Genomic DNA, 11,867 nt, shown 5'->3' with positions numbered 1-11,867 from the left:
TTTTTTTTTGCTCAACATACACATCCACACACTCGGGCAACGCCGGGCTGAAATGCTAGTATATCTATGACAGTGACCGTGTCTCTGTGTCTGTGTGTCTGTCTCTGTGTCTGTGTTTTACATTTCCATACGCAATAAGTCTGTCAATTTTTTGTTTACAGACTCGAAATTTGATGTACAATGTACTGAGATTTTGCAAAATCTAGATGATCGGTTTTCGGCCAGAAATTTTCCTGTTAAGTGGTAAAAGTTCAACGATTTGACTTTTGAGAACTCTACCAAACTTCTTCGAAAATTTTGGGTCTAACCACTTGAAATTTTAAATATAGGTACCTTGGACATGGATCTAACTTAATAACTGGATTTGAGCCCAAAACAATAACTGTTAAGGGGTCATAATAGGGGTCAAATAAAAAAATGACTTTTTTATGCTCAGCATACATATATGGATTAATACATGAAGGTCGTTTCGAATTAATGAGTCCTTTATAAAATTAGCTTAGCAATATTTTGTTAATTCTGCAGAATTATAATTGGAATATCCGAGCTCTAATTTAACGGACTTAGTATATGTAAAATAAATATTTTGAGTGTTTAAAACTCCAAACATTTCCATATTCGTCACACATGGCAATTCTTATAAAACTATTTGTATCTGATGTTTTCCTCTGCTATGCGTTTATTTCATCCCTACTCTATTGGATTTGAGGCACAACTACTGTTATAATGTATGCAATGGAAACATGATTTAGCCAATACTTAAGTGTATCAACTTTTATTAACTGCTTAAATATTAGATATTTCCATTTATTACATGTGTAACTATTAGATATTTTTATTTATTAAATGTTTAAATATTAGATATTTTCATTTATTCATGTTCAAATATTAGATATTTTCCTTTACTACATATTTAAATATTAGACATTTTTATTTATTAAATGTTCAAATGTTAGATATTGTTATTTAATTGATGTTCAAATATTAGATATTTTTATTTATTAAATGTTTAAATAATATATATTTTTATTTATTACATGTTTAAATATTAGATATTTTTATTTATTACATATTTAAATATTATATATTTTCATTTATTGCATGTTTAAATATTAGATATTTTTATTTATTAAATGTTTAAATATTAGATATTTTTATTTATTAGATATTCGATTACTTGAAATCATCACTGTAATTTTTGTACTATGATTTTAACATGTCATATAGTTTTCCTTATCTTTTCATTTGAGCGACAAGAACGCATTTTATGGAAAATGTTTCTGGCAAAATAATCAACGATTGTATCGCTTCACTACATTTTTTAGCACTATTTCTTCTGGGTAAAATTGAAATTTAAATATTCGTTTTTTCGACTGTCCAATTTCGTAAAAAAAAAAAACGATTATTCCTAAAATTATTCCAATGTAAACACAACTTTATGATGTTCGGAGATTAAAGCAAATGTGCCCATAGTGGAAAGAAGAAATAGTGTTCCGAATCGTCCGTGACATTTTACCGCCGATTAAACAATTCGAAATGTTTATTCGTTTCCTCGTGGATCTAAATGGACATTTCAAATGCTGCTTTTTTCTGTTCTTTCTGTCATTTTGATTTTATCATTTTCTACTTGATAATATAACTATAATAATAACAACTGTTATTGTCCTCGTCCGTTTTGCTGATTCCTTAAATTCTCCGCGATAACGCTTTTTTTTTCAAATCATCGATTTTAATCCAGTAAGTAAGGTTTTTTTCTAAATTCACGTAGTGTGTAGGGGGTTGCTGAGATTTTATTTTCTGGTTGCATCTCAATTGATAGATAAATGATTTAATTGTTTTTGACTAACGAATAAAAACTGTCAGATCTCATATAGAGTTATTCGCATAGTGTTAAATTTTACTTTTAATCCAAAAATAATTAAATTAATTCTATTTTACTTAGAAAACAGCAACTTTTTCTTCACTTTTTTCACGATTTGAAATTTTATTTTTATAGAGTTGGTATTTTATTTTTTATACAGTTGGTATTTTTTTTTATACAGTTGGTGTTTTATTTTTAGAAAGTTGTAGTTTTATTTACAAGATCTACACATTTTACTTGTAAAAATTACATACAGTTAAAAATTTAATCTACTGTAAGCCTATAACCAAAGACTACCTATCCACTTATTCTTATTAAAATGATCCTACAGTTCAATCTATCTATATATCTATAAAAGTGAACGTGTCTGTGTGTCGGTCTGTACATTTCCCTACGCATTAACTCTGCCAATTTTTAGTCTACAATCCCGAAATTTCATATACAGGATACTAAGGTTTGGGAAAATCTATGTGATCGGTTTTCGGCCAGAAGTTATGCTGTTAAGAGGTCAAAGTTCAACGATTTGTGCCTTTGAAAACTCTATCAAACTCCTCCGACAATTTTTGGTCTAAACACTTGAGATTTAAGATATAGGTTCCTTGGATAGGGAAATGACTTGATTTGAGCCCAAAACAATAAATATTTAGGGGCCATAATAGGGGTCAAATTAAAAAAAACATTACCTCTGCGATCTCTACCAAATTATTCAGATAATTTCTGGTCTAAACATTTGAAATTTGACATAAAGGGTATTCAGATATAGGACAAACTTTTTAATCGGTTTGGGTCGAAAAATTTCAGTTACCAATATATAAATGTATGTATGTATGTTTGCATGTCGCCTAAAATTTTCGACAAAGGCGACGGATTTTACTAAGATCAGTATCGTTTTGAAGTTCGACCCTTCAGACGACAAATATCGAAGAATTAGCTGAAAACATTAATATCTTCACCTTCAACTGGACACTTTTCTACAGTGGGGGTCGCTATTTTCGCCTATGTTTTTGAAAGTTATATCTTCCTCACGATTGTCTAGCCTTAATTTAAACATAAGTCACTTCCGGTTTGGCGGTGGTCGTAATAGCAAAGCCGTCAGTTTTCCCTCGTTCTTTTCCTCCTTCGCGGTACGGGTTCGAGCCTGCCTTCCTACTACCATCTTTTATTTTCCCTCAACATACACATCCAAACACCCGGGCAACGCCGGGCTGAAATGCTAATTATAAATAGAGTTAAGTTTTTAGTAGCCAGACTTTCTGTGAATCTTAAGTCGTCGTCTTTTGTGTCTACATACACCCGAATTCCTTGCCATAAAACTCATTCCACATTCGAAGAAAATTTTAGACGGATTAAACATTTTGTGGTTCATGTTTCGCGTAGTGTTTTTAGGCAAAGGATTGGCAACATTCGACAATGAAGGTAATATTCTTCAACGACAATAATATTAGATATAGGTTGGAATTGTCGCCGCAAATGCTGAACATTTTTTTAAGTCAATAATTATCCTTGAAATAATTGTGGTCTAACATTATTATTATGAAAATATAAATCAGCACAATTAAATTACAGAAGTATTACTCGTGCTTATAGGATTATTACGATTAGCAATATTTTTTTAAATTATATTTAGAACGTTACAATATTCCAGATATACGTAGATCCGTTTCATTTGCACGAATAGAAATGATTTTTAAGCTAGTAACAATTTTGTCAATTACCAGAGATTTCGACCCAAGATTTCCAAATACACTCTCCGTTTTCATCAATATATATATATGTTTAAAGAATAGAATAAATTTTATGAACTGTTCATAAAAATGAATTAGACATGATAAATATAGATGCCTTGAACATACTCAAACAAATCAACCTCCACAATTTTACAGAAATCGTTACCCAGGGACCACCAAGATTTATATTGAAGGACAATAAACAAAATTTCTCAAGACATCCCCTCGTTAAGATTAATCTGCCTCTCAATCTCTGATTTAGGACTAGTTAGTAAGAAAATCTTAGACATAAATTATACCACAGATAAAAGAGAACATAAAATTCCCCTTGTTGCAATGCTCCCAAACTGTCCTCAAATGGTTCCTTCAACTCAAAGATAAAAAAGACTTAACTTTATAACTTTCGATATATGTAATTATTACAAATCTATATCCCCAATATTTCTTAATAAAGTCCTGATTTTCACTAAGAACATTTCCAATATAACAGATCTAGAAAGGAAACTTACTCTCCTGGCTAGGCATTCTCTGATTGACTTTAATGGAAAGTACTGGACCAGGAAAGATACCCCACCTTATTTTGACATTTTAATGAGGAAACCGACTCTGCACTAGTTATCGATTCGGTCGGTCTTTACTTGTTAAGGGAGCTCAGCTAAGAATTCAATATCCTACAGGGAGGCCTGTATAGAGATGACGCCCTCTTCATCACAAAAGACAAACTCAGACAATACAATAATACCGTAAAGAAACTACACAAGTTCTTTAGAAACTATGTCCTTTCTATTGAAGTTGATCCTAATAAGAAGACATCCAACTTCATGGACATCTCCTTAAATCTAAATTCGGAAATCTACTCCCCTTACCATAAGCCCAATTTGAGCCTTTTCTATGTGGATAAGCAATCGAATCATCACATATCTATTATCAACTTTATAGTACCACCCATCTCAAATAGAATATCAAGCTTATCAGCCGACAAGAAAACATTTAGCCAAGCAGCAATTTTTATAATAAGGCCTTACGCAACTCAGGATATACGGATAAATAGAATACTTAGAAAACAAACTAAGAAACAGCAAGAATAATCCATAATCACGCATAACATGACCTAAAACAAAAAAATAACCCTATCCGTAATTCCTCGAACAAGCATAATCCTATTCCAGAGCACGCAAAGTCTAAGACTAAATCCAGTAGCAATCAATATAAAAAGAATAGCAACAAATTAAGGCGAAAATCCATATGGTTCAACCCACCATACATCTCCTACGTCAAATCTAATATATCAAAGGAATTCTTTAAAATAATAGAACAATCCTTTCAACAACCCCATAGATACAACATTATATTAAATAAAAACTAAATAAAAATATCTTACTCCACTATGCCTAACCTAGCACAAACAATAATAGCATCAAACAACTCTAAAAATGAGAAAAGCCCAGCCCCCCCCCAGATTCCACCCACACAAAATTGTAATTGCCGAAAAAAATCTTGCCCCTTAAGAAACGATTGCATGCACGAGGACGTCATATACTCGTGTACAGTCACCGAACTCCCAACCACAATAGTAAATATAACTGATAGAACACCCAACAATTGCACTCAAAATGTTTTTTTACACAGTGGTCACAACTTATCAAGGCCCGGAAGCCACTCAGGGATAAGGCTTATTGCAAGTACAGTACGTTAGTGTGGAGTTTTGATGAAGTGTTTACTTAAGGGGGCGGTTCATTAGGAATTTGTTGAAGACATCCTAGTTGTAGTCAGGTGGGAAGCAGGCAGACGGAACAGGGTTCCACAGGCGTGCAGTTCTAAGAAAGAAGCTTTGTTCATGGAATCCACGTTTTGATTTAGGCACAGATAAAGATTGGGGGAAATGTTTCACAGTGGATTCAGCTAGACGGGTGTTTTTCGTGAAAGATTGGCGAGGGGGGACCAGATATTGGAGTTCAGATAGCAGGATAGACTGTTTTAGCAGCTCCTGCCCAGATATGGCAGCAGTATTCCATACTTGGACGTACTTGGCTTATATATAGAAAGAGAATTGCATCAGTAGTGAGATATCTTCTGGAGCGGTAGAAGGATCCCACCATCTTTCCAGCGACCTTGGCAACAGACTTGATATACGTGTTCCATTTCAGATCAAGAGTAAAGCACAAGCCCAGAAGCTTGTCAAAACACGGGGTTTCTCCCAGACGAGAGCCATCCATTTCAATTGATGCCAGATGGGGATCAGAGCGTTGATGATTTAAAGATAGAAGTTTTGTTTTAGATGCATTAAAGATAACGAGCCTCGACTTCCCCCACTGAACCACGCGCTCGAGATAAGATGAGAGAGAAACAGAGAGAACTTTGTCATTTACAGCCTTTGATGTGTTGCCGTAGATGGTCGTGTCATCAGCATAGATGTCAACGAATGATTTAAGTATGTGTTTAGGGAGGTCATTGATGTAGATCAGGAAGAGAGTTGGGCCCAGGATTGACCCTTGAGGGACTCCAGCATTAATACTGCAGACCTCTGATTTTTGTCCATCGACCACTACTTATGAGCCTATCGGAGAGAAATGATTTAATGATTGAGAAAACATTTCCAGTTATACCGTAGCTGGAAATCTTGTGACGTAGGCCCTTATGCCATACCTTGTCGAAGGCATTTGATATGTCAAGAGCAATTGCCCTAGAGAGGAAGCCTTTGTCAAGAGATTCACTAATCCTGTGAGATATAACCGTTAGCACATCTGCGGTAGATCTTGCAGAACGGAAACCATATTGTGTGTCACTAAGAAGATTGTTTCTGCTGAGGTGGTTTACTATTAACTATAGAACAAACAACACAAGAGAACTCCATTGACTCCCACTATGCTAACCCCATAAATGAGGCACATGGTGACACCCAAGTTACACAGGAACCCCATCCTGAAAACGACTCGAACCTAATTATACCTTCCCCCTCTGCAAGCCTATCCCACACCCATAGTAGAAACCCACAACAGCTTAAGCACCATTAATGCAAATGTAAAATCCCACACGCATATTGGCGTAACGGAAAATCTAATTAAACTGAGAATTTTCGACCCTGTAAGCCTCTTTTAATAATAAAAATCCAAATTGCAATAAGGGCACCTCCCTAACAACTCTGATTAAAGACGTCCAACGTAGAAATATTCCGTACTCGCTAAAATGGTATATATGTATTATATATATACACCCCTAAATCCCAACCTTTGCACTTCAGAAGCAGTTGAAATAATAACATATCTTAAAGCCACAATAAACACCAAAAATGTTCATATTTCGTTATGCAAGCACAGGAAAAATTCAACCACTTAAGTAATCAAACCTGAACTAGTTTTGGAAAATTTCCCCTATATGTATACACATGGATTTACACATGTATGATTGTATATGTATGCATGCATGAGTGGGTGAATATTGTATGCTTTGTATCTGTGTAATATATACGTATATCTATATGTGTACCTATGCATGTAAGTGTTTGAGTATGCATATGTATATACGTGTCTGTGTATGTATGGCTGTACATATGTATGTGTATGTATATGCATGTGTGTGTATATATGTATATATATGTGTGTATGTATGCATATATATACGCATGAATCTGCTTCCATTAATTTAATTTCCTTATGTATGTGGGTGTATATATGTGTGAGCATGTGGGCGTGCTTTTTGTGTTGTGTGTGTATATATATATATATATATATATATATATGCTTATGTGCAAGAGTATGTATATGGGTGTATGCATGTGTGTGTACATGTATACACGTTTTTATATGTATATATACATATATATATATATATATATATATATATATATATATATATATATATATATATATCTGTTTGTATGCGCGCGTGTGCATGTGAGCATAGTCATTTTACGGAGTTACACACCTTAACCGTAATTTAGAACGCTCTAGCTTTTTCCATTTCCCCGGACCATCTGAATGCGCAAGCAAAGGGGGATTACCCCCTCTCTAAAATAGAATCATTAGACAATCCCGATTATTTGTTGATGTATGTATATGTTTAACTGTGAGGTGCACACTCGTTGTATTTGTAGGTGTAGATATATCAGTGTACGCGCCTTTATCTTTGTATGGGCATAATACTTATGTAGATATGTTTATTTGCCGTATGTATACGATGGTATGCATGTGCGGGTGTGTCTTGCATGTTTGCTCATGATTATTGGGATGTTCGGCCGTGTATATGGACGCGGCTGTACACCCGATACACGCGCATGCAGGCGCGCCTGGATTTATATGTAGTTCCCTGTGTATGCGTTGTTTTATATGTGTGCATGCGAGTATGTTTTATGATGTGTATATATGTAATTGTGTACACATGTGCATGGATATAATGACGATGAATGTGTATTTAAGTGTGTATGTGTGTATGCATGGTATCGATCAGTATGTGTGCGTATGTATATGCTATATATATGTATGTATATATATATATACACATGTATGTGTGTATGTGTATATATGCGTATGTATGCGTGTCTGTCGGTGTATATGTGCTTATATCTGCGCTTATGTTCAGGTTTGACAGATGGATATGCAGTTTATTATTATATAAATAGTTACATTCATCCACGTTTGGACAACCTCACGCCCAGCTTCGAAGTTGCATCAAGTCCCTCTATTATAAAAATAGCTAATTAACCACAGTATATAAAGCATTCACTCAAACATCGATTCCAACCCAACGAACAGCAAATCCAACTCATCAATAGATCGCCTCCAAACAGAAATATATACATTATAAATAAATTTGATTAAACATATTACACTACAACAACAAGCGTTATGGACAAACTGCATCTCAGTTAATCAAGTTACTTTTTAATATACCCTCAAAATTAAAAGCACACAACCTTAAACTCACTTCTCCATCTCATACACAATCCCATTTAAAATCACAAGAATATCCATGTCCCATTTTAACTTAAAATTAAGAGGTCAACACTGAACACTAAAATACAACCCCCCCCCCCGAAGAAATTCCATCAAGCACCTGCCTGCTCACCCAATCTTAACACTCCCCCTTCTCTCTTTACCCTCTCTACTTCACCCCACCCTCCTCTTTCCCTCATCTAAAAGGCTTCCCTCACCCACTATCAACAAGAAAGCTGACCAACACGTTACCGGGATTCTCACCAGAAGTAGACGTCCAATGCATCGTTCTGAATATCATCTCCCGGATTATTCTGCTACCCATACCATTGATTTCGAGGTCCTTTGCATATATAATTCAATGCTCAAATTCTATTACCCACGAGGATATATACAATGGCATGATATCCATTTAACATCTGATATACTGTATCAACACCTAAAAAGGTGTTGGATTACATCTACCAAAACACACTCAACGCACCAACGAATACGGCTGCCCCATATACCTTTCGGAAAATCAATAAGGAGCAACCACGCTTTTTTGTTATATGGAACTGCTGCCTTCTCCCCTGCACGAATATTCTGCCTACCTGGATTTAGAACCCCGGAGGACATTGTACTCCTTCCGATAATGGACTACCCAGGCTGTATCAAATTCCCTTTTCCTATAATTATTTCCATATAATTATCATTCACCACTTAAAAAACTATTTTCAATATTTGTGCTGAAAAGCAAAATAGCGTCTATTCACAACTGAAAATTTTGCTAACCGCATTTCATTTCCTCTGATGATATATACCTTTATTGAAAATCCATGGATTAAGGAAATCAACATAATCCCTTCTATATATTCATTTTTTTCAAATAATAAATTCTTAATTCGAATATATGTGTCTATATGTTGTTTTTTCAGAATTTAATTATAACCAAATAAACTTATATATATATATATATATATATATATATATATGTGCATATATATATTAAGTAATGTGATTGATAATTTAAAATTTAAAAATCAAATTTTAATTAAATTAAAAATCCGTTTCATAAGAAGGAACAACAACAAAATCAATTATCTGTACGATCGTTTCGGAAAACAATGCTTATTATTGTGGTATACATCAAGTTATGTACAATAATTATATATAGTTTTTTGATAAGCAAGGTCTCCTCATCAGCAAATTTTGAAGGGTTTTTATTGAATTTAAAATACATCATAAATAAACCTAGCATTAAAAGTAAGGCAGATGAATCTCAAAAATTGAAATAAAAGGTATGGATTTAAAATTTATAAGAACATTAATATGGGTTAGAGATAGAAATAAGTAGAGAAAAATATATATTTTTGAATTTACATAGTAAATTTGCTTTAAAAATATATAGAGATATTTACCTTTTAATTTTTCGTTTTTTGAAATCAGGAACTGTGGTTAAAATAGTCATTTAGATGTTTGCTATAGCTTTTTATCTTATTGAATGATGAATTTTAAAAGGGGGAGGGACGCTCGTGTAATAAATTGTTTCCGTTAGCGTATTTTTGATTTAAAGACGCTACGGTTTATATATAGAGAATATTACTATTACATATTTTAAGGGGAGATAATTGTCATGTTATATATATATAAAAAGTCACATATAGGTATCAAGTGAATTATCCTGTCAGATATTACATTGAGGTAATACTTTCAGGATGATTCTAGCCAAAAAGGTGAAGTTGAATATTAAAAAAAGCAATATATAAGTTTGACGATTAAATTAAAATTCTGTAAATCAAAATATATATAAATAAATTTATCCATGGATCTTCAATAAGGGCTCATATCATCAGAGAAAATGTAATGCAATTAGCAAAATGTTCAGTGTTAGGAATATTAATAATATCTCGGAAAATATTGAACTGCCCAGGTTTTGCGAAATCCTTTTTTTTCTATGACTCTTATTCTCCATTCAAAAAAACATTTTCATTATATGTGCTGAAAAACAAAACACTTAATAATTCATAGCTGAACATTTTGGTAATTGCATTTCATTTCCTCTTGTGAGCCATTATTGAAAATCTATGAATTAAGGAAATAAACATAATGTTTCTCTATATATTCTTTGTCTCAAACAATAAATACTTAACTTAAATATATGTGGATATATATTTGATTTACAGAATTTAACGTCAATCATCAAACTTATTTATAAATAGGTATATATATATATATATATATATATATATATATATATATATATACTAGCGGGGGTACCCGGCGTTGCCCGAGTGTTTGTTTCCGGGACGGGGGGAGTCTTAAAAAATGTTATGGTAGGTAAGTAGGAAGGATCAAACCCGGAGTCATGAGTAAAAGTAGGAAAATAAAGTGTGAAAAAAAAACAAAAAAAAAAACATCTGCAACGTTTGCAGTTCGGCCACCAAGAAAAGTCCATCTCAGTTGTTTAGGAAAAAACAAAAACAAAAAAAACGACTACGGTAGGTCGGCGCGAACGGGAAAATATAATGTGAATTGTCCAGCACGCTAACCACTACGCCACAGAGCACTGCAGCTTAGTTTAGTGATTTTAAATAAATTCACATGAAAGAACTACGAAGCCAAACCGGTGTTCTCTTCTCAACTGTTCCTTGTGAACGATCCCCAAACGGTGTTAAGGTGTGGCAGGGGGAGGAGGAATTTATTAGAGAGAAAATATTTTACCACTTCCATTGATCTTAACCGATTTTGGCCGTGACTTCTCAGCAGAAAAAGTATAGAAATCTAAGATTATCGAGGAATTTGAGAAATAATAAGCCTATAACACACCTCAGATATTGTTCTGCCGTTTGTGCATATTATATTTGCATAAAATATCTTGATTTTTAATCCTATTAAGGTTAAAATCCGTGGAAAAAATGAGTTCATTATATATATATATATATATATATATATATATATATATATATATATATATATATATATATATATCCAACACACATACACTCACACACATATATATTCGCCAATATGTGTATGGTACATTAGCTCAGTCGTGAAAACGTTAAAATTTCTGCATTAAGTTTATAATTGATAGATCATAAAAGCATTGTTAGTTCTAAAGAAAGGGTGTCTATCTTATTTGCTGATACACATGTAATCTAATTGTAAGATACCGGTATTTATCTAGAGTAATACCTTTTATCCGACATCTGAGCCAAAGTGTCTACCCTGGCGTTAGAGCCAGAAGCCAAATCCACTCATAAAAATTAATGCAATTAGTTAAGTAAAATAAAAAATATTGTTCCGGTCGCGTAGTTTTCGACGATTTCCTTCTCAGTATTGTTTTTGGGTTTGCTCTCGATCGGC

The sequence above is a fragment of the Euprymna scolopes genome, chromosome 10 (assembly GCF_053919585.1).
Source record: "Euprymna scolopes isolate OS-2025 chromosome 10, ASM5391958v1, whole genome shotgun sequence".
Lineage (NCBI taxonomy): Eukaryota > Metazoa > Mollusca > Cephalopoda > Sepiida > Sepiolidae > Euprymna > Euprymna scolopes.
Note: the sequence above shows the minus strand (reverse complement) of the source record.